This window comes from Hevea brasiliensis, chromosome 18 (assembly GCF_030052815.1).
Source record: "Hevea brasiliensis isolate MT/VB/25A 57/8 chromosome 18, ASM3005281v1, whole genome shotgun sequence".
Classification (NCBI taxonomy): Eukaryota; Viridiplantae; Streptophyta; class Magnoliopsida; order Malpighiales; family Euphorbiaceae; genus Hevea; species Hevea brasiliensis.
In genome coordinates, this window is record NC_079510.1 from 870,366 (window position 1) to 894,077 (window position 23,712).

At 37.2% G+C, this 23,712-nt stretch overlaps 1 non-coding gene across 1 annotated transcript; it reads right to left on the reverse strand.

Moving 5' to 3' along the window:
* Positions 1-2,432: 2,432 nt before the first annotated feature.
* On the reverse strand, positions 2,433-2,539 carry LOC131176121 (small nucleolar RNA R71). Its single transcript, XR_009146249.1, has one exon. It is a non-coding gene; the product is annotated as a small nucleolar RNA R71 (small nucleolar RNA).
* Between the last annotated feature and the right edge of the window lie 21,173 nt (positions 2,540-23,712).

A 23,712-nucleotide genomic window follows, 5' to 3' on the forward strand; every position in this document is an offset into this window, starting at 1 on the left:
AAAGGTTGCCCGTTGAGGATTCAAGGGTATGAATTCTCGGTAGACCTAATTGAATTGCCCTTCCACGAGTTTGACGTGATTTTGGGAATAGAATGGTTGTCAAGTCATCAGGCAATAGTGGACTATAGATTGAAGAGGATTTCATTGAAAACTCCTGAGGGTATTGAGATCACAGTCGTAAGTGAAAGGACAGATTTCCTATCCAATGTCATTTCAGCCACAGTTGCAAAAAAATTGATGAGAAAAGGCTGTTAAGCCTACCTAGCACACGTGGTTGATACTAGGTAGGCTAAGCCAGACCTGTGTGATATACCCAAAGTAAGAGACTTCCCAGATGTGTTTCCTAAAGAATTGCCTAGTTTGCCACCAGAAAGGGAAGTCAAATTTGCTATTGAGGTAATGCCGGGTGCAACACCAATTTCTATTGCTCCTTATAGAATGGCACCCACTAAATTGAAAGAGCTGAAAATCCAGTTGCAGGAGTTACTGGATAAGGGATTCATACACCCCAGTGTGTCACCATGGGGAGCTCCAGTGCTGTTTGTGAAAAAGAAGGATGGGACCTTAAGATTGTGCATTAATTACCGGCAATTGAACAAAGTAACTGTGAAAAATGAATATTCGTTGCCCAGAATTGACGATCTATTTGATCAGTCGAAGGGAGCCAGTGTATTTTCAAAAATTAATCTCAGATCAGGGTATGATCTGAGGGTAAAGGATGTAGATGTGCCTAAAACTGCATTTAGAACTCGGTATGGGCACTATGAATTCTTAGTGATGCCATTTGGGCTAACAAATGCACCAGCAGCATTCATGGACCTTATGAAATGTATCTTCCATCCATATCTAGATCGGTTTATAGTGGTCTTCATTGATGACATCCTGGTGTATTCCAAGACCAGGGAAGAACACGATGAACATTTGAGGATTATTCTGCAAACCCTGCGAATAATCAAAAGGTGGGGGTGAAAAGAGGGACGGTCGTTGGGAGTGTTGCTGAAGGCTGCTGCTATCGTGCTCTGCATCAGTACCAAAAGAAGTTTTCCAACTGAAGCTCCACAAGATCAAAGCTACTAACTATCTTCTGTTCCTTCGTTTCATCTCCCTAGACAGATTTCTCTTACTTTATTTCTTTACATGGTTTTCTTTTTACTGTCTTTACTTTTTATCATGATGTTTGCTGAACTCACCATGAGTGAGTAGTTTCCTTATTCTGGATTTAGGAGAGTAATGCTTGTAATTATTATTATGGATGAACATTAGATTTTATTTACCGGATTTGAGATTTGTTTTTCGAACTTAGGAATTCTGACCTAGACATAGGCTGATACCTTTGTGGAACCTAAAAATTAGTCAAAGGTCTTAAAGGATTTTAATTAATTTGATTGCCATGAAACTAGGGTTTGAATTAATTAAAATACACCCTAGATGCCTTGAGAGAGGATTTAGGATAACTTAGGGCTAATTTTCATAAAGGAAAATGATCCTCAATTTAATAAATAAATGAGATAACATCCCTAATAAGATTCAAGTGTGAAATCTTAACTCCATAATTATTCCAAAAATAGATTACTTCATTTTAAGTTTACCATTCTAGTATTTAAAGTTAACAACTTCACTCCCTAAACATTCGAAAGCCTAGACAGTCAAAATTGCTGTGTAGATTGGTACTTGCTAAAAAAAAAAATCCTCGTGGGAACGATACTCTACTTATCACATTATTACTTGTTAGCGATTCGTGCACTTGCAGGGTTGTAAAACTAGGCAAATAAGTTTTTGGCGTCATTGTCGGGGATCCTTTGGCTATAGTGATATCAAGCGATAGGCAATTAAGCTGATTTAGGCAATTATATTTATTATATAATTTTATTTTACTGGTTATATTTTTCTTCTTTTCTCTTAGATGCTCAATCTGGTATATGACCAGAACAAGGCCAGAAGAAGAAATATTGGACTGTGATCCGGAGATAGACAGAACTCTGAAAGCCATCAGAAGGGAAAGGAAACATCAAGAGCACGGTCAAGGAGATCCTGAAATTCCAACCATGGGCGATAATAATGACAGACCAAGACTCTTGAGAGATTACGGAGCTCCATCTGTCTAAGGATTTCAGCCCAGTGTCACTAGACCCACAGTGGAAACCAATAACTTTGAATTAAAACTAGCACGGCTCTAAATGATTCAATAAACCCAGTTTGCAGGTTTGCCTACAGAAAACCCACACTACCAGCTCCAATGCTTTCTTGCCCTATGTGATACATTCAAGATGAATGGAGTGTCTGATCAAGCAATAAGACTCAGAGCATTTCCATTCTCCCTTCGGGACAGAGCAAGGAAATGGTTACTTTCTCAACCAGCTGGAACGTTCACTACTTGAAAGAATCTCTCTCAAGCTTTTTTAGCAAGATATTTTCCACTTGCAAATACTGTAAAACTGAGGCTTGAGCTCAACACCTTCAGACAAAAGGAAGGAGAATCACTCTATGATGCATGGGAAAGATACAAAGACCTACAGAGGGAATGTCCACACCATGGTATAGAAGATTGGCTATTAGTGCAAAATTTCTATAATGGGTTACTACCCTCTACAAGGAGCACAGTTGATTTAGCTGTAGAAGGTGATCTAATGGAGAAAACAGTGCAACAAGCACTTGAACTTCTAGAAAGGGTTGCATACCATAATTATGAGTGGTCAAATGAAAGAGGAAATGCAAGGAAAACTACAGGGGTACTAGAAGTAGATGCCCTAAGCATGATAAATGGTCAATTTGATCATCTCACAAGGAAAATCGAAAAGATGCAAGCCAATGCAGTCGGTACAAACAGTCAACCTAAAGACAGCTATGGAGGAGGATACATGAGTTCAGAATAGAACAATTTTAATGAACCCTCCTCAGAACAGATGAACTATGTGAATAATGGAGGAAACTTTAACCAGAGGCAGCCCAACAATCCATATTCAAATACTTATAACCCTAGATGGAGGAACCACCCAAATTTCTCATGGTCCAATCAGCAGAACCAGCCAATAAACAAGCAATAAGGGTACAAACCACCAGCACCCCTTGGATTTCAGAACAGAGGTCAAAACTTTGCACAGCCACCACTACCTCTCCAGCACCAACAACCTGAATCGAAAATGACTATGGAAACTATGATGGAAGGGTTCCTAGTAGCTCAACAACAACAAACTGAATTGATTAAACTGCTGACTTCCAGAGTGGACCAACTTGCTACTCACAACAAGATGCTAGAAAATCAAATCGCTCAACAAGCAAGCTCTTCAAGTAAGGCTGCTGGCAAACTGCCTAGCCAACCAAAAATGAACCCAAGGGAGCATTGTAAGGCAGTTACACTGAGGAGTGGGAGAACTCTAGTACAACCAGAGGTAGAACCAACAGAGGGAACCATAGAAAAATCTAAAGACCAAGCAGAGAAAAAGGAGGAAGAAGCTAAGAAAGATCAGGAATAGGAAGCAAGGAAGACAAAGAAATTACCAAAACCATACCAGCCTCCCCTACCTTTTCCTCAGAGATTTTAGAAAGCCAAATTAGATAAGCAGTTTGAGAGGTTTTTAGAAGTTTTACAGAAGCTTTACATCAACATCCCCTTCACTGAAGCATTTTCTCAGATGCCATCCTATGCCAAATTTCTTAAGGAAATTCTGTCAAAGAAGAGAAAGCTAGAAGACTATGGAACAGTAGCTTTAACAGAGGAATGTAGTGCCATACTGCAAAACAAACTACATCCAAAATTGAAAGATCTAGGAAGCTTCTCCATACCTTGCCTCATTGGTGACAAGAAAATAAATAAGGCTCTCTGTGATCTTGAGACAAGCGTCAGTTTAATGCCTTTATCAATATGTAAAAAGCTGGAGATCGGGGAACTAAAATCCATAACAATCTCATTGCAATTGGCTGATAGATCTATTAAATATCCTGTAGGAATACTGGAGAGCATTCCTATCAAAGTAGGCAAATTCTTCATTCCAGTGGACTTTGTTGTCCTTGAGATGGAGAAGATGTTAAAATTCCTATCATCTTAGGAAGACCATTCTTGGCAACCGCCGGAGCTATCATAGACATCAAAAATGGGCAACTAACTCTCAAAGTAGGAGAAGAAGAAGTGGAGTTCAACTAGTTTGACACGATGAAACACAAATTTGAACCTAATGAATGCTTCAAAGTTAACACAATTGACGAATATGTTGAAAAGGAATTTCATGAGACACATCCTAATGATCCTTTTGAAGCATGTATTATGCACAGCCACATAGTGGATGATGAAAATATAGAAATAATAGCCTGTGTACAATAGTTAGCAGCTCATCCACCCCTACCATTAGCTAAAGCTTTCGAGATGGAGGAGTTAAAGGAGGAACAAACCGAAGGTAAGCTCCAGGAAAATGCCAAACAGGTAGAGCTTAAACCTCTCCCCTCCTCACTAATGTATGCATTTCTGGACTCAAATTCTAAATATCCTGTTATAATCAATGCTAGCCTGTCTAAGTTAGAAGAGAAAAAATTACTAAGAGAACTTAGTATCCATAGCAAAGCCATAGGATATAAGATAGAAGACCTGAAGGGAATCAATCCTTCGATTTGCATGCATAGGATACCCATGGAAGAAAACAGTAAACCCACAATCGAACACCAAAGAAGACTTAACCCAAACATGAAAGAAGTAATCAAGAAAGAAATTTTAAAACTATTAGATGCAGGTATCATATACCCAATCTCTGATAGTAAATGCGTTAGTCCAGTACATGTAGTTCCTAATAAAGGTGGGACAACTGTTATCCAAAATGTAAGCAATGAACTAATCCTTACTAGAGTAGTCACTGGTTGGCAAATTTGCATAGACTATAGAAAATTGAACAGTGCCACCAGAAAAGACCATTTCCCTCTCCCTTAATTGACCAAATGTTAGAAAGATTGATAAAACACTCCTATTTTTGTTATCTAGATGGGTATTCTGGATTCTTTCAAATTCCTATTCACCCAAAAGACCAAGAAAAGACAACATTCACTTGTCCCTATAAAACATTTGCATATAGGAGAATGCCTTTTGGTTTTTGTAATGCCCCTGCTACCTTTCAAAGATGCATGATGGCTATCTTTTCTGATTATATTGAAGATATCATGGAAGTTTTTATGGATGATTTTTCCATTTATGGAACTACTTTTGATGATTGCCTAGCTAATTTATCTAAGGTGTTGCTAAGATGTGAAGAATCAAACCTGGTCCTAAATTGGGAAAAATGCCACTTCATGGTAAGGGAAGGCATAGTTCTGGGACATTTGATATCAGAAAGAGGAATTGAAGTAAAAATTGAGATCATTGAAAACATGCCACCACCAACATCAGTCAAGGGAGTGCGAAGCTTTTTGGGATATGCAGGATTCTACAGAAGATTTATCAAGGACTTTTCCAAAATAGCTAAACCACTTACTAAGTTGTTAAGTCAAGATGTTCCCTTTGATTTTGATGAAAATTGCCTTGTTTCCTTTAACAGGATCAAAGAAGCCTTGATAGCAGCACTAATAATGCAGCCACCAAATTGGGAGCTACCATTTGAAGTGATGTACGACGCGAGTGACTTTGTAGTTGGAGCAGTGCTCGGACAAAGAAAGGATAAAAAGCTCCATGCTATTTATTATGCTAGCAAGACATTAGATGATGCGCAAATCAATTATGCCACCACAGAGAAGGAATTCCTAGTAGTGGTGTTTGCAATGGACAAGTTCAGATCTTACCTCATTGGGTCAAAAGTCATTGTATTTACAGATCATGCTACAATCTGATACCTTTTGAACAAAAAAGAAGCAAAACCAAGGCTGATTCGATGGATCCTACTCCTACAAGAATTTGACCTTAAAATAAAGGACAAAAAGGGATTCGAAAATATAGTAGCTAACCATCTTTCCAGACTAAAATTGGAGTACATAGAGGACTTCAAAGATTTGCTAATTGATGATTCATTTCTTGATGAGCAATTACTTGCATTCTCCAAGGCTCCATGGTACGCTAATTTTGTTAATTTTCTTATATGCAGGATACTGCCTCCAAACATGACTTACCAGCAAAGGAAGAAATTCTTACATGATGTAAGATATTACTTATGGGAGGAACCTCTATTGTATAAGAGATGTAATGATGGTTTGATAAGAAGATGCATACCGGAGGAAGATATGGAAAGTGTCATTTATCACTGCCATTCATCACTATATGGAGGACATTTTGGCACCTCAATAACAACAGCAAAAATTTTACAAGCAGGGTTTTACTAGCGATATTTGTTTAAGGATGTAAGATCCTTTGTGCTATGTTGTAATCAATGCCAAAGAACAGGTAACAATTCAAGGAGGAATGAAATGCCACTGCATGGTATACTTGAGATAGAATTGTTTGATGCATGGGGAATAGACTTCATGGGCCCATTTCCCGCTTCCCATGGAAACAAGTATATTCTGGTTGGAGTTGATTATGTGTCAAAATGGGTAGATGCAATTGTGACACCAACCAACGATGCTAGAGTGGTCATAAGGTTCCTTAAGAAAAACATTTTCACAAGATTTGGCACACCACGAGCAATAATCAGTGATGGAGGAAGTCACTTCTGCAACCAACAATTCAAAACACTACTGAAAAAGTATGGAGTGACTCATAAGGTGGCCACATCTTATCATCCTCAAACCAGCGGTCAAGTAGAAATCTCAAACAGGGAACTGAAGTAGATTCTGGAGAAAACTGTAAATAGATCCAGGAAGGACTGGTGCATGAAATTAGATGATGCACTTTAGGCATATCACACTACATATAAAACCCTAATTGGCACAACACCATTCTGCCTGGTTTATGGAAAATCATGTCATCTCCCTATTGAACTTGAGCATAAAGCTTACTGGGCAATTCAGATCTTAAACTTCGACCTCAAAGCTGCTGGTGAGAAAAGGCTCTTACAATTGAATGAGTTGGAAGAAATCCAACAGGATGCATTCGAAAATGCCAAAATCTTCAAGGATAAAACCAAAAGATGGCATGACAGACGCATAGCAAGGAAAGAGATAAAAGAAAGAGATATTGTACTCTTATTCAACTCTAGATTGAAACTCTTTCTGGGGAAGCTGAAATCAAGATGGTCAGGACCTTTCAAGTTCATCCAAGTCTTCCCACATGGAGCAGTAGAGGTATAGAGCGAAACCTCAGGTGTATTCAAGGTCAATGGGTAGAGGTTGAAGCCTTACTTTCAGGGAGAACCATAGAAACGGAGTCAATTGCACTCTCAATCCTCCTACAGACAGACCATAAACAAGCAAAGTCCAGCTAAAGACTATAAACAAGCGCTTTTTGGGAGGCAACCCAAAATTTTTCTAAACTTTCCTTTTCTTTTCCTTTTCCATATTGAATTTTTATTTTATACTCATTAGCATTTCAATTTGTAGGAATTTCTTGGAAAGGGAACTAGAGATCAAGAGAGGGAAGGAATCACCAAGTCAAAACCACAAAAGGGAATTTGGAGAAAACCAGGGAAGTAGCTCTATTACTCAGCTTTACATCCATTTCATGTGTTGTGATGATAAAACTTTTCATTTGCCAAAGATTTGAAAAATCAGAAAATTACACGGGCCATGTACTAGTTTTACATGCCCCGTGTAACGTTTTGAAAATCCATAAATTTCATGCAATCTCAACCCTTCGGGAGACAGAAAATTACACGGGTCCATAGCCCAATTTACACAGACCATGTAATACCTCTAGCAGAATAACTAAGAGATAGAAGGTTACACGGGGCTCCTTGTATTTTACATTGGCCATGTAACAAATCCAGTAAAGAAACTCGAGAAACAGAAAGTTACACAGGTCCCAGAGCTCATTTACACGGCCGTGTACTACGACAGATTTCAAAAATTTCGGACAGAAATTTACACGGCCCTACATGTCGGGACCCGTGTAGTGATACACGACCCATGTATTTCATCGCAGACGTGACTCCTGGGGTGCAAAATGTGCGAAATGAAGAGTCCTAACAGCTCTTTAAATGAACCCCTAGCATTAAAACCCTTCATAAACACAAAACTCTTCATCTCCTCCCTTCCTAACCTATAAAAACCTCTCAAATCTCATCTCCTTTCACCAAAAATCCTATTTTTCTCCTTCCCAAAAACTCATCCATGGCTCCTGAGAAGAGATCTGCGAGAAGGATCTGCTCTTCTTCAAGGCAAAGAGGAGAATCTTCACCTTCTCCACCCCAGCCTCCAACCCAACGCCCAAGAACGAGGGTAGCCACTCCCCAACCATCTCAATAAGCTCCTCCTCTACTGTAACCACAGCCATAACCTACTCTACAACCCGAAATCTCTATTCCTTGGGGATTTCGAGATGATGCCCATAAAGTAATGTGCACCTGACTTCATGCTCGAAAAATATCCTCCACCAAATACATGGATTTTCCATTTTTGGAGCAAATCGGGTTGCAAGATGAAATCAATGGGCTACTTGACAGCATTAGGTGGACAAGGTTCACCCAGCTCCAATTCCCAGCCTACAAAGACACCACGATGGAATTTTTGGGTAGTTTCAAGGCCACCCTATGGCCTATCGACAGAGAGGACAGGGACAGGATTGAGTTTCACCTCCTTGGTGTCGACCGGGTAATGAACATAGACGAGTTCAATGCCATCTTTGGCTTTGACAGCGCCAGCCACCAAGAGATCCCAAGGAACCGTATGCTGTACAACAACATCAACTTCTGGGATTCCATTACACTGAACATAGAGCCAGCACTGCGATATATGCATCAGTTCGCGGCCCACACTATCATGGGCCGTGGAGATAGCCTTAGGGTTGTCAAAGCTAACAAGCTCTTCTTTTGTGGTGCATGGTAACTGGACAGCAGTGCAACACCAGCTTCTTCTTGTGCAACCATCTCCGATGCCTTTGCCATCAGTCTACCGGGCATATTGTGCTTGGAGGCCTTGTCACAACCATTGCCCTCCACTTCGGCTTCGTTCCAGGACATCACAGACTGCGCTTTGTTACTAGAACATCGAGAATTGATCAAACTATCTGCATATCCATGGGGATATGTAAGAAGGTAGGCAACAAATGCTACTTGGTGGATGCCAAAGGAAACACCATCTCTCAGAGAGGCGAGGCAAGAGAAGGACCTGGTGAGACTTCACAGCCTCAAGAAGAAGGGCAAGGGCGGATGTTCGAAGAGTCCCCTGTTCAAGTGCCCCCATACACACCACCACCGACAGATCCGGTCCTCGCATACCTGTAATGCATGGAGACCACAATATACGGCAGGATGCGAGCTATCGAGGACAGCCTCCAAGAAGCACACAATAAGCTGTACATGCTAATGGACAAACTAGATAAAGAGGATGAGGAGGAAGAGGAGCAAGGATCACCAGCATCACCATCATCATCATCAGAGGCCTTTTAGAGCTAGGACTATAGGATAGGATCTTTATTGTAATATCTTACATGCCCTAGTCCTAACTTGCAACCATAGGTCTTTTTTATTTGCTTCATGTTCAAAAATTTGCCATGCTTAATAAATAATATACTTCCTTAAAATTTTTGTACGTTTGCTCTGATTTTGCACATTATATTAACATTGAGGACAATGTCTAATTTGAGTTTGGGGGAATACATTTGCACTTGCATATCATTACATGCACATCATTGCATTGTTTAAATTCAGCTACATTATTCTTGTGTATCAAAATTTTCGAGAATTTTTGAAAATTTTTGGATTTTAAATTGTGAAACTTAGCACTATAACCAAATTTTTAGTAAGCTAACAATTGGACTCCACAGGATAGAGGAATAAAAGTATCTAGATAGGCAAAAAGGGATTCTAACATGTTGTTTGTGAAGAAACTAATCTCTTTAATGGAACTAGACTAGTTAAACCTCTTCATAACAATTAATTTATCACATTGAACTTGTAAAATTAGGAGAACAATTTTTAAAACACTAGCAAACTTAAAAATTGCCTCACTAGCTCTAGAACATATCTCTTGGACCTATCAAGGTGAAATCCTAGCATATGCTTGATGAAGAAATGATTAAGGCATTCTTTGATATAGCCTCACTAAGCCTTAGCCACCTCTAATTAAAATGTATATCCCTTATAGCCAACTTGAAGCCTATGTTCATCCCTTGAAATTTATTGATTACCCATGTTATTTACCTAGCCCCTAACCTAAACACCTACCATACCCTTTTGAGGAAGAAAAATGCATAAAGAAAATGAAGAGAGGATGTGGAACTTAAGAAAGAATGCGAGTGTGCAATTGAAACTAAAGAAAAATTTACCTTTCCAACTCAGCAAAAGCAATGAGTTTGGGGGAGAGGACAAAAAGGCAAAAGAAAAGAAGTCTCAAGATAAGTATCATGGAAGCATGCTTGGCAATATAAAAAGCCAAAAGCCTTTCCTCTCCATGCAAAATATGTAGAAACAAACTCAGTATACTTGGATTTTATGCATACATGCTATCCTCATATTTGCATTCCCTAAAAACTTTTTCATTAGCAACCAAGTTTATCCCTCTAACCCCATTAGAACCCTTTTAAAGACCTTTTGATCTTTTGAAAAAGCACATGCTACATTAGTGGAGATAGAAAATTGAGATATGCCTATGGAGTTGGAGTTGAAATACTTCATCTCAATTACTCACGAAAGAGGCAGATTTGGGGGAGTTAGTGTTTCTTAATTCTATCCCGATAAATCAGGTTGTTTGTGGCTTATTAATGGTCTTGTGTAGAAGAATAATTAGTCGAAACACCATGAAACGAGGTGAAGTTCCAAACAGGTAGCTATTAGAACCCTTATGCCTTGAAAGAGGGAAATTGGTATGAAGGTTTGAGAAGTTCAATTCTATGCTTATTAAATCGATGGTTGTATTCCTAAGTATCCCCGAAAATGTGTTTTGAAATAGAGTTTTGCTTTACTTGAGGACAAGCAAAAGTTTGAGTTTGGGGGTATTTGATATACTTGAATTGTATAGATGTTTTTAAGCACATTTGCATACTATTTCATAGCATTTAGGCAAGCATTTTCATACATAATAGTTGATTTCAATAGTTTTAGTAATTTCTATTATAAAGCCCTTAATTCCATGTTTTTTGCATCATTTCAGGTGTTTGGGTGAAGCTACAGAAGTATAGGAGTGCAAGAAAAGCTTAGAGGAGTCAAGAGACAGAGAATTACTGCTGATACAAAGTACAAGGGTCGTATAAACCAAGCCCTAGACCCGTGTGCCAGAAGAAAGCCAAGAGAATCGATGAGAAACACAAGTACACGGGTCGTGTAATCAGGCCCATGCAGTTGGCACAGACCTGTGTAACTTTCTGTGCCAAAACAAGATTGCACGATTCTCCTCCAGCAAGTTACACGGCCCTATTTTGCTGGACCCATGTAGTGACACACAGGCCGTGTACTATGTTGCAGCCAGTTTTATAACTTGAATTTCCCTCCTATTTTCGGATAAAAACGAGACTCCTAAGGCCCTTTGGACTCAAAGCAACCTAACCCTAGAGCAACTAATATAAATAGAAAAGAAAACATCAAAAGGTGGGGGTGAAAAAAGGGACGATCATCGAGAGTGTTGCTGAAGGCTGCTGCTGTCGTGCTCTGCATCAGTACCAAAAGAAGTTTTCCAGCTGAAGCTCCACAAGATCAAAGCTACAAACTATCTTCGGTTCCTTCGTTTCATCTCCCTAGACAGATTTCTATTGCTTTATTTCTTTACATGGTTTTCTTTTTACTGTCTTTACTTTTTATCATGATTTTTGCTGAACTCACCATGAGTGAGTAGTTTCCTTATTCTGGATTTAGGAGAGTAATGCTTGTAATTATTATTATGGATGAACATTAGGTTTTATTTACTGGATTTGAGATTCATTTCTTGATTTAATTTCTTGTGATCCTAATGCATGCTATGTGATGGTACCCACTTAGACATGATTATAGATGTTGATTGAAGGACTGAAAGGTGAAGATTAACATTAGAAAATCAAGATCTTGAACCTAGGAATTCTGACCTAGACATAGGCTGATACTTTTATGGAACCTAAAAATTGGTCAAAGGTCTTAAAGGATTTTAGTTAATTTGATAGCCACGAAAGTAGGGTTTGAATTAATTAAAATACACCCTAGATGCCTTGAGAGAGGATTTAAGATAACTTAGGGCTAATTTCCATTAAGGAAAATGATCCTCAATTTAGTAAATAAATGAGATAACATCCCTAATAAGATTCAAGTGTGAAATCTTAACTCCAGAATTGTTCCAAAAATAGATTACTTCATTTTAAGTTTACCATTCTAGTGTTTAAAGTTAACAACTTCACTCCCTAAACATTCGAAAGCCTAGACAGTCAAAATTGCTGTGTAGATTGGTACTTGCTCAACAAAAAAAATCCTTGTGGGAACAATACTTGTTAGCGATCCATGCACTTGCGGGGTTGTAAAACCAGGCAAACAATATTATAGAAGATTTGTGAAGGGGTTCTCTCTCATAGTTGCTCCAATGACCAAGTTATTACAAAAGAATGTGAAATTTGGTTAGAACGACAAGTGTCAAGCCAGTTTTGAGAGGCTGAAGGCTATGTTGACAGAGGCACCAGTGTTAACATAGCCGGTGTTGGGAAAGGACTTCGTGATCTATAGTGATGCCTCACATAATGGATTAGGGTGTGTTTTGATGCAAGAGGGAAAAGTGGTCACCTATGTTTCTAGGCAGTTAAGGCCACATGAACAGAACTACCCTACTCATGATCTAGAGCTAGCAGCAATTATCTTCGCACTGAAGATATGGAGGCATTATTTGTATGGTGAAAAGTGCTACATCTATACATACCACAAAAGTCTAAAATACTTGCCAACCCAGTAGGAGCTCAACCTTAGACAGAGGCGATGGATTGAGTTCTTAAAGGACTATGATTGTGTGATAGACTATCATCCTGGGAAGGCAAATGTAGTTGCTGATGCCTTGAGCAGAAAGTCCATCATAGCTTTAAGATCACTAAATGCCTGTTTGTCGTTAGCTCAAGATGGAACTATTTTGGCTGAGTTACAAGTGAGGCCAAACCTGCTACAGCAGATATAAGATGGGCAGAAGGTAGATGAAAAATTAATGGCTATTATGGGTAAAATCTCAGAGGAGAAAGAAACTGATTATGAGGTTAAAACCGATAGGTGTCTGTACTACAAAAGAAGAGTGTGTGTACCAGATGATGGGGAATTGAAGACTAGTATTCTGAAAGAAGCACACACCAGTGTTTATGCTATGCACCCGGGAAGCCAAAAAATGTATAATGATCTAAAGCCTCATTATTGGTGGCCTGGTATGAAGAAGGATATAGCTGACTATGTTACTAGGTGCTTGACATGTCAGCAAGTTAAAGCAGAACATCAAGTTTCATCAGGATTGCTACAGCCTATAAGCATACTTGAATGGAAATGGGACTAGGTTACTATGGATTTTGTCAGTGGTCTACCTTTCACCCAGAAGAAGCATGATGCAATGTGGGTGATAGTGGATAGATTGACGAAGTCAGCATATTTTCTGCCAGTTAGGACTGACTACTCATTGGAGAAGCTAGCAGAATTGTATCTCAGTGAGATAGTTAGACTGCATGGAATCCCACTTTCCATAATATCTGATCGAGACCCAAGGTTTACATTGAGATTTTGGAAGAAGTTGCAAGAAGCCTTGGGCACACAACTCCACTTTGGCACGGCTTTTCATCCTCAGACGGATGGACAGTTGGAACGAGTAATCCAGGTAAACCTAAAAACTAATTGAATTCTTACAAATAATAAATTGAAATGATAGTAACAACGTGAATTATGTGATAGGTCCTTGAGGATATGCTGATGAGTTGTGTCATTGAGTTTGAGGGGAGTTGGGATAGATACCTCCCACTGGCAGAATTTGCATATAACAATAGCTATCAAGCTAGCATCCAAATAGCCCCGTATGAAGCACTGTATGGGAGGAAGTGTAGAACCCTAGTGTGTTGGACTGAATTGGGCGAAGATAAGCTGGTAGGACCAGACCTGGTGAAACAGACTGAGGAGAAAGTAAAGTTAATCAAAGCTAATTTGAAGGTTGCCTCAGATAGACAAAAATCTTATGCCTACTTGAAGAGAAAAGAGATAGAGTATGCAGTTAGCGACAAAGTGTTTCTCAAAGTCTCACCGTAAAAGAAGGTACTGAGGTTTGGAAGAAAGTTTAAGTTAAGCCATAGGTTCATTGGCCCATATGAAGTCATTGAACGTGTGGGACCAGTGGCCTATCGACTAGCCTTACCGCCAGAGCTGGATAAAATCCACAATGTGTTCCATGTGTCTATGCTAAGAAGATACCCTTCAGACCCTTCACATGTTATCTCCATGGAAGAGATTGAAATTCAACCGGACTTAACATATGCAGAAGAACCCATACGGATCCTAGCTTGGGAAGTGAAGGAAGTGAGAAATAAACAAATTCCACTGGTGAAAGTGCTTTGGAGGCACCATAATACCAAGGAGGCAACTTAGAAAAGTGAAGAGATGATAAGGTAGCAGTTTCCTCAACTGTTTGCATCAGGTAAATTTCGAGGACAAAATTTTTATTAGAGAGAAAGAGCTGTAACATCCTCACTTTAGCTAGTCCGTACGTTCTACTGTTCCGATAACCAATGTCGGTCCAGGTAGCTAGAATATCTGGAATTATAATTAGACTAGAGTGAGGAGTTATAAATAAATCAAATAATGATAAAAAAAAATTAAGGAAAATTTTTAGAAATGAAATGCACTAAGGTTAAATGAGCCGTAGCCCCAGCGATGAGTAACCCTAACGGGAGTGACGGTGAAGGCCGTTAGCAACCCTAGACCTGGGGGAAACCCTGTGAAATAATTTTTGGGATTTCAAGGAAGGATTATTGAGGTTTCAATGACAATAAATTATTAAGAAAACACAGGGAAAATTAAATCGATCGGTACACACGATTTTAGCTCGTTAAGCCAAACGGAGGGCATTTTGGTCATTTCGTCTTCAGAGATGATTTTTGACCAACTTGTCCAATTAAGTAAATAAATTATATGACATAAAATGTGAATAAATATTATTAAATATTTAATTAAAAATGAATAGAAAGAAGAAAAAAAAGAAATAAATGGATTTATTGCATAAGAATTATGTGATTAAAAGGGCTCCACCAATCAAATTATAACAAGCATTATGAAATCAATTTAAAAAGAGTTAAATGGGGTAAAAATAAAAAGAAAAATCTTCTATCTTCTCTCTTCCTTCTTCAATCGAATTCCTCTCTCTCTCTTATCTCCATTGATGACTTTCCTTCTTTCTAAATTTTCTTTATAAACACCCCCCCAAAATCACTTGCTCCTTTCACTAAAACTCCTCCTTCCAACTAGAGCAAGCTTGAGGCAGCAAAAAGAAAGAAAAATCAAGAAGTTTTGTAATCTAGGGAAACTCTCCAACAAAGGTTAGTGTCAATTAATCCTTTAAACTTTGTATATGCATCATTAGGAGTATGAATTGATCCATTGATTGTATGTGTTTGAAGAATTGAAATGATAGAGTTAGGGCTTAGGCATAAATTTGAGATTTTGCTCATGTATTGGTGAAAGGAAGTTCTAATGGTCAATTAGTGACCATTTGGCTATGTGTGATTAGGAAATGAAGGGATTTGTGCTATGGAAATTGAAGTTAGGTATGCTGCCTAGTGTGACCTGCAGGACTAGGTGTGAGTCCAGTAGATTTGGACAGCTATAACTGGAGTTGTGTAGGTTCAATTGGTGCAGGGCCAATTGGACATGAAATTAGATACATAATGGCATAACTTTGATGAAGGAACCCTACTCAGAAAATCACAATAGATTAACCTAAAAATTGACCAAATCCTGGTACCATTCATTCTGCCTGGGCAAAATGACCAAATGAACAGTTTTTGTTCAAATGGTCATAACTCGGTGTAGAAATGTCCAATTGACCTGAAATTTATATCAATGAAAAGCTTAGACAATTTAGAACAACTTTCATGAAGAACACCAAACTAAATTCTGACCATAACCCATCTGAATTGCTAACCAAAGTCAGGGTATCAAAATTGCCAGAACCATTTTTGCTTAAAAATTTTGGGTAGATGCCAATCCGGCCAGTCCTAAATAAATTAGCATAACTTTAGCTAGAAAATTTCAAATGGAGTGATTCGAAAAGAGAATTAAATAAGACACATAAAGGAACAACTTTGATTAAGAACATTTGGCAAAATTTGTAACACCCGAACCTCCGAGTTATGAATAGTACCATTTTTGGTCCGTGACTAATACTATTCAAAGACACCTTGAGGACAAAAAATAAATAGAAAATTAATTGAGATAGACACAATAAAAATTCTAGTGAACAAAAAAGCTAAGGACTCATCGCGTATTATAAAAAGAAGGATTATGACCCGATGAGGGGCATTTTGGTCAATTCACCTCAAGAGTTGACTTTTGACCAAAATGTCAATTAAATTAAATGAAATTAATAAATTGAATTATGGGGTAAAAATTGAAGAAAAATTCAAGTAAAAATATATAAGGGAAAATTTATGAAATGAAAACTTAAACTTTCATTTCCATTATGACAAAATTAAAATAAAAGACTTATGGGCTTTTGATAGTTAAATTTAATTATTTAATTAAAAGGAAAAATTAAGTGTAAATGTAAAAAAAAAAAAAGGAATAAAAATTTAAGTTTAATTATCCTTATGACACAATTAAAATTTATAATTTTAATAAACTAATTTTGGGGATAAATATATATATATATATATATATATATATATATATATATAAATAAGAAGACAATTGTCTTCTTCATTTCTTTTTTTTTCATAAGATGCCACCACCCTCTCCTCTCTCTTCCTCTCTCTCTTTTTCTCTTCTTCTTCCACTTCTTCCCCTCATTGATTTCCCCTCCCAAGTTTTAATTCCCTTAAATTCCCTTCATAAATTCCATAGCCCACTAAAAGAAAACATCAAAGAGATCTTTGATTGAGAGATTAAAAGCAAGGAGAATAAGAATTGGAAGAAAAGTGAAGTTGGAAAGAAATCAACAAGAGGTAAGTTTCTTTTCATATTAGATTAGTTGTATAAACTTGGAATGAAGTTAATTTATGATGAAATTTCATAAGAAAATGAAAGAAAACATGTATGGAACATAAACTAGGGTTTTGGCCAAATGGGAGAAAAATTAGGGTTTGATGTATTTTTAGTTAAATTGATGATAAATCTAAGTTAAAGTGAAGTAGTATGCATAATTAGAAGTAGTAAGATTTCATGGGATTGCATAAATTGAATTATGGAAGATTAGGGTTCATGGGGAAATTGGGTTTTGATACTAGAGAGTGAAGTTGGTGTGTGTAGTCTTAAATTATGATCATTTGAGGTTTATTTAGTTTGAATTGACATTGGGTTGATGAATGGAAGTAATGAAATGGTAGGATTAGGGAAAATTACAAACTTTGGTGTTTAAAAATTGTGGGGTTTGTGCTAGGAAGTGCCATTGATGTGTCAATGCTAAATTAAAGTCATTTTGGGTGAATTAAATGTGAATTGATGTTGGTTAATGGAAGCAATTGAAGAAATGAAAAATTGAACTTAAGGCAAAATTTTGCACACTGATATCAGTGTGTTTGGAAGCCCATAACTTAAGCTACACAACTCCAATTGTTATGAAACCAATTGGAAATGAAACTTAAGACATAGGGCTAGAATTTTCATGAAGATATCTTGCCCCGAAAATGACCTTAAGCTACCCGAAATGAGCCTTGAAATGGGAGATAAAATTCTGGAACCTGCAGAATTATGAACGCGAACAGTAAAGTTTAAACAGCCATAACTCTCTCTAGAAAACACTAATTTACGTGATTCTTAAACCGATGTAAACCTAAGATATATTAGAACATTTCATATGAAGAATGTTAGGCCAAATTATGAACTTAACTCAATCAAATTGCGGAACGAATTTGGGTCACCGAATCTGCCAGAATCTGGGCACCTAAAATTGACCAAATGAACAGTAAACTTTGCAAGGCTATAACTCTCTCTAGAAAATTTCAATTTTGGCGATTCTTGAACCGATGGAAACCTAAGACATAGTAGAACATTTCCTATGAAGAACATTTCATATGAAGAACATTAGACCAAATTATGGACTTAACTTGATCAAATTGCTGAATGAAGTTGGATTGATAAATCTGCCAGAACTAAATCTGCAACATGAACAGTGACGTGAACAGTAATTGTGTTTTAGATATAACTTGAGCTACACAGATCCGAATTAGGTGATTAAAAAAGGAAAATAAAGTTAAGACCTAAATGAACAATTTTCATGAAGAACACCTCACCAAATTATGATCAAAACTAGGTACAAATTGGGTTCAAAAATTGGGGCACCAAGCTGTCCCAAAACCAAAATATTCTAAAATTTTCAAAGCTAACTTGGGATGCATTAGACATGCATGTAATGAGTTCTTGGTAGCAATTGAGATTGGTATTGAGGTATTCTATTTGTGTATTTTTAGCAGAAAAAGAAGTTGGAACGGACAAGGAGAAGTAGGTAACAAGGAAGGAGAATTATTGAAGGTTTGTGCACAACTAACCTTTTTCTTTGTTTTAGCTTCGTAAATTGATTTGAATGAGTTTATTTGAATGAGTTTGATTTGAAATGAGTTTATTTTGAATGAGGTATGTTTTTCTCTTGTATTTGAGGAATTTGTGTGTTGCCATCCCTTTTATGGGTTTTATGATGATTTGAATATGTTATTGTTTTGCAAACGTGATTATTGATTTAGAAACTCTTGAAAGTTATTTTGAAACCACAGTTAGCATGACAGTCCCTTTGGAACTCCCCAGTAGTAACGGCTACTTGGGGTTTTATAACTGATATTGATTATATCTCCCATTAATAATGGTTAGTGGGGTAAGACTACATGAGTACTCATTAACTAGCTAGCCCTTCCCTCATTAATAACGGTTAGTGAGGTTGAGATTACTTTGTCGTGGTGTACAACACGGCACTGATCGTGAAATTTTGTGTCATGGCCTGAACTGCGTGTTGATGTTGGCAACACTAATGCTTTGTGAATTGTGATTTATGAAGTATGATTTCTCATTTGAAATGTTATTCCAATAAATGGCTCTTATGAACTTAGAACTATTGTGAAGTTTTCATGCTTAAGAAAAATGTGATTTATTATGCTTTGACAAATTGTGTTTTACCTTAAGTTTTAAAGTTATTAGTTGTGCACCACTGAGTGATATACTCAGCGATAGCTTCTTTATGCTGTCGCAGGTAAGGGAAACGAGAAGGCTGCCGAGTGAGAGACTTGAAAGCAGCATTTTGGTATTGTTTGTGGGTATATATTGTAGTTATACCCCTGTAATTTCCTTTTGATGTATTTTACACCTATATGCATGGATGTACGGACATTGAGCGGTTTGTATTTAAAAGCATTGCATTGCTATCACATTTTGAGTTTGTAACTATTTTGCATTTTACTTTGAGACTTATAAAAATGTAACTTTTGTAATATTTAGTTTATCATTATTTCCAATGAATGTTTACATGGAATTTCAACTATTCTCATATAGTTTTCCGCAAAAGAATTGATAAGATAAAAAGCTATGGTTTGTTTTAAAATCCTTTGTAGCATAACTAATGGGTTATCGGTAGGTGGAGTTCGGTGATTTATTAGGTATGCTACGGAAATATGTCATGCCTTACAAGGGATAAGGTGTGACATGTTTTAGTGGTATAAGAGCCGCTTTGCGTGCAACCTTGGGCGATGGTGGGGCAAACCTCAGCGAGGACGCTGAGTCCCATAAGGGGGGTGGATTGTAACACCCTAGGCAAATCCCACATCGGTAAAACACGGGAGAGATGCTGGGTTTATAAAGTTGGCTGTTCGTAACTCCTAGTAACGCGTTTTAAAACCATGAGGGCTTCGGCCCAGAGAGGACAATATCACTAGTGGGTCGGGCCGTTACAAAATTCTCATTGTAGAATTGCCTAATGGAATAGTGAACTCTAGCACCCAAGACTAAAATTTTTGATTTATTTCCTATTGGTTTTAATTATTGATTGGCAACCAATGCCAACACTTTTGTGAACCAAAATACTCAAGTGAATAGTGACCTCTACATTACAAAAATAAATAATTAAATCATTAACTATGTAAAATGCCCTAGTATGCCTAGAATAATTGGTTTGGATAGGTTGGCATGCTAATAGGGTTCTGTTAGCAGTACTGCATATGGCTTCATGCCATTCTGTGTTTTATAGCCTTATGTGCCATTCTGCGATATAATAGCCTTTGGCTATTTTGATTGAGATTACTATACTTGGTTTCATGCCTCATAATTATTACAACTTATTAGTTGTTCTGTTACACACCGAGAGACACAATGTGACCGATGGTATGACGGCCCGAGGTACTTGGTACCCAGTGCCAGTTTACCCGTTTATCCAGTCCAGTCAACTAGTATAGGTTACTTGGGCAATCAAAATATATCTTACCAAATTTTAATCAAATAATTAATATAAAAAGTATCAGATTACTACAAATAATTGCCAAAAACTCAATCTGTATAAAATGTCAGTATACACTCTGCATGTTTATTTCATTCTAGTTATTTTATTATTGGCACCACTAAGCAGTATTGCTTAGCGCGTTGCTTTTGCCATGCATAGGTACAGGAGACACGGAGTGTGAGCCCAGTAGACCTCAGACTGGGTGAGAGTCAGATCTGCCAGTGTCCTGTGTCACCTTTCATCCGCAATGTATTTTGGTAGGGCACTAAGATTCTTTTTTGTATTTTTGTAAATTGTATTTTGTATTTAGGTCTTTATGTTATCATGTAAATTATAAACTCTTGTATCATTTTATATTGTAAATTAATGAAAATTAAGTATTGCCTTCATAAGAGTTCAAATTAAATTATTTATAATATGGATTGAATGAATGAAAATTGTTGAGAAATATTGAGATAATATTGATTATTTGGACTTGTGAATGATTGGAAAAATATTTGGAAGCGTTTTCCACAGGTTCCGAAGAACTGTTTTCTCCATTTTTAGTCGACACTTTGCCGGATTTTCTGAAAAATCTTCAGAACCTTCAATAAATTTAAAATTTCAATAAATAATGTAAATGATATCAATTTCATAAGTTTCACTTAGTGACCCATAAATAAATAAATTTTGAAATGATAAATATCAATGAGTTAAGATTTGGTGTTCCGGCACACTGTGTGGCATATCTTTCTCAGCGTTATTTGATTCTTGGTTTTATGAACTAGTGTACTAATTATAGTTATAGTACATTTATTTTTTTTTTATGATATCACTAATTTTGACAGTTATGCTATGAATAATAAGCCATGTGTTAGCCTTATTTATTTATATGTGATGCAAGTGGCCCAAAAGCCAACCTTGATTACAAAGCCTATCTTATCTTCATGTGATTACATTGAATATCTAGCCATTATGTCGGCTTCAATTACATTGTCTACACATGAATCTTACGCTAGCTATGGTGTTGGCTTTTGATAAGGTCGTGAGTTGGCCCTAATTATTTTCTTCTATTTGTTTGTTTTTCATTTCCCGCATAGTAAGAAAATATTTCTTCAAGTACTTGCCATTGATTAACTTCTTATGTGATTCTTTTGTAAGACTTGCCAACCAATAAGCATTACGTCTGAGTACCTGATGCACTTGGGAAGGACCTTCCTAGTTTGGAAACCATTTACCAAACTGCATGTCTTTGGCACCAATAATTAACACAGTCTTCCAGACTAGGTCTCTTTGTTGAAAATTTTGCCTCTTTATTTTTTTATTATTGTAGAACCTTGATATTTTCTTCTTCTGTGCACCCATGTGATTGAATGCCTACATCCAACCTTTATCCAAGTCTTCTAACTCCATGGCCATAGCCTGAGTGTATTCATTTAGAGTAAGGCCATTTTGCAAAGAGACTCTAAGTAAGGAACTACTACCTCCATTAGGAGTACTGCATCATGCCCATAAGTTAAGGGAAAAGGGCTTATTTGTGTTACATCCCTCTCAGAGGTTGTATATGCCCATAAGGTCTCTAATAAGAGTAGGTGCCACTCTCTTTGGTTTCAGTCAATCATCTTCTCCAAGATGCCAATCAAGACCTTGTTGGATGCTTCTACTTACCCATTGGCTTAGGCATAGTATGGATGAACTAAATCATGTCACTTTGTTCCACTTTCTTTACAGGTATTGCTTCTACCTACTAGGTGAAGTAGTCTATAGCAACAATAATGAAAGTATGGCCCATTGAAGATGGTGGATGAATTTTACTTATGAGGTCGATAGCCCAACCTCTAAATGGCCATGGCTTCAGGATAGGGTGCATCTCTTTAGTTGATATCCTCTTCACTACATCATATCTTTGGCATTGCTAGCAACCCTTTGCATAAGTTATGAAGTCTTTGAGGATCTTTGGCCAATAATAGCAGTGTCTCCTAATGAGCCATCTCATCTTGATACTTGCCTAGTGCGCACCATAGATCCCTTCATGCACTTGCTGCATCACTCTCATAGCTTTAGGAGAACTAAGGCACCTGAGCAATAAGCCATCAAAGCCCTTCCGTAAAAATTTACCTATAAGCAACAAATAATTTATAGCATGGATTTTGATACGATGGGGTACTTTAACTAATGGAGACTCTAGGTACCTCTTTAACAAGGATTTCCAGTCATCTGTAACAACCAGGTCAGTATTAAATAAATCAATGAGCATACCTCTTTCTTCTATGGAACGATGTTTCTTCTTTCTTACTAGAATCATCTTGTGTGTCAGCTCCTAGGACATTCTCAAGCTAGAAGCAAGTTGAGCCAACTCATTAGCTTCCTAGTTGGCTTCCCTTGGCACATGTGTGAGCAAAACTTCCTTGAAATAGTCCAAAATTTGTACAATAGCAATAAAATAATGGGCAAGGAAAAAGCTGCCACTGCTACACTTGTATTCTCCAGTTAGCTATTTAATGACCAGTTGTGAGTCTCCCATAATGTATACCTCTTCTGTAACACCCCTCACCCGTCTACAGTGTAGCCGAGCAAGGCGTGCTACACTGCGTGCCGGAGCACCTGATCTTATCTGATTTCATTATAGTTCTTGATTTATTTATTCAAAAACTTTATTTAAGGTTTAGGCTATTTTTACTTTTATCAAAATCTAACTAATTTGGAAATTTCAAAAATTTTAACGATAATCCGACAACGTGCTGACTGTAATTTGGACTAACAGTTCTTCTGAACCTGCCAAAAATAATTTCAATATATACTCAATTTCTCAAACTTAATAGTCTCAAAATTTTTCAAACATAATGTATCTCAATACAGTATCCAGATTTCTCAGAAATCTCATCAGATTTTCAACATCTCAATATTCACAAGTACAATCTCATTATAACTCAAATTCAATTAACATATTAAAATACTTACTTTGAGTAGCTTCCATAATTCATAGGTTAATTACATGAGTTTATTTTGTACAAGATATACAAATAATTTACAATGTGCTAGGAATGAACAATATACATAACATGTATAAAATGAGCCCTATCTACATGCATTGCTGAGGAGGTGACAATCTTGAACCCTTATGACACTTCT